Genomic DNA, 1,394 nt, shown 5'->3' on the forward strand with positions numbered 1-1,394 from the left:
ATTTTATATATATATATATATATATATATATATATATATATATATATATATATATATATATATATATATATATATATATACAGTAGGGCCCTTACCTGACCTCGTCACTATTCGACCGAGGTTAGGCTTGGCACTTATCGGGTACCGCTGTGGTGTACTCATGCCCTTTCCTGCACATATTTTTTTTGTGCAGATCCAGCTATCTCTTCCCAGCCATATTTTTCCAGTGAGGGGAGGCGATCTTAGAGACTTCGAGGTATATCTGCCGAGTCCGCAGACCTAGGAGTCCCTCTCTACTCTTCCTTAAGTTAAAGACTTTTCTTGTATTTTTCTTCGTTGATAGTTTCTGGAGTTTAGAAGGACTATTTACTTTTGTAGCTTGTGACTCATGATATTCCGGGTTTTGGGAGCATTTATGTTCAGTTCGAGAGTGTTTATTGTATATGCCGAGCGGCATCTAAATTTTTTAATTAAATTTACTTGTTAAATTGTTAGTTTTCATGTTTTTTGTTTCATTTCCGCAAAATATTAGGCTTACCTAGTCGTGGAGACTAGGTGCTGTCACGACGGTTCACGGAGGAAGAACTTGGGTCTTGACAGACAACTGGAGAGATGCATTTAAAGAGGCACGAGTCGTAATAGGCACGAGCAAATCACCCATGAGATAAAAGGGGTATGGTCACTCGAGTCTTAATTGCTATATAAAGAGACACAGGCATAATGAATCAAGACAGTAAAGAAGGAAGATTCATGAATCATCAATTAATGTGCATTAATGACAATAGACGTTATAGAATATTCATGAACAGTTACGATTGCCAATTATAACGTCTCATTAATATCATTAATGTTCATAATGATTCAGTCATAAAAGGGAAGAAACGTTGTACTTATAGATTCCTATATAAGGGAAGGGGATTTCACTTGTAAGGACACGTTATGATTATTATTGGAATACAATTACTTTTTTTTGCTTTCTATTGATCACTTTGCTATTACACATTCTAATTTCCTTTCTTATCACTGAGGGAATATAGAATTTCTTGATTATCAGTAGCTCGAGTACTTCTTAAAATAGGCTTTGACTGAGAATCTAATTCTTTGGTTAAACAGTTAGTACGCGCGCGGTGTGTGGATAATTTGAAAAACTATTAATACTATAAAGTTATTATATAATATATCATATTATTTTAATAAATTTTAGTTCTTGTTTTATTATTTGATGTAGTTTACAAAATATAACAAAATCTATACAAAATCAAAGGATACACATCATATAGTAATTAGATAAATTTTTTGTTCCTTATTTATTTTTTATTGAATTAGCAAGTAATTAGTACTATACATTTACTAATATGACTTTTATTAACTTGTCAATTTACTAATATATATAT

The sequence above is a fragment of the Nicotiana attenuata genome, unplaced genomic scaffold, assembly GCF_001879085.1.
Source record: "Nicotiana attenuata strain UT unplaced genomic scaffold, NIATTr2, whole genome shotgun sequence".
In the NCBI taxonomy this organism is placed as follows: domain Eukaryota; kingdom Viridiplantae; phylum Streptophyta; class Magnoliopsida; order Solanales; family Solanaceae; genus Nicotiana; species Nicotiana attenuata.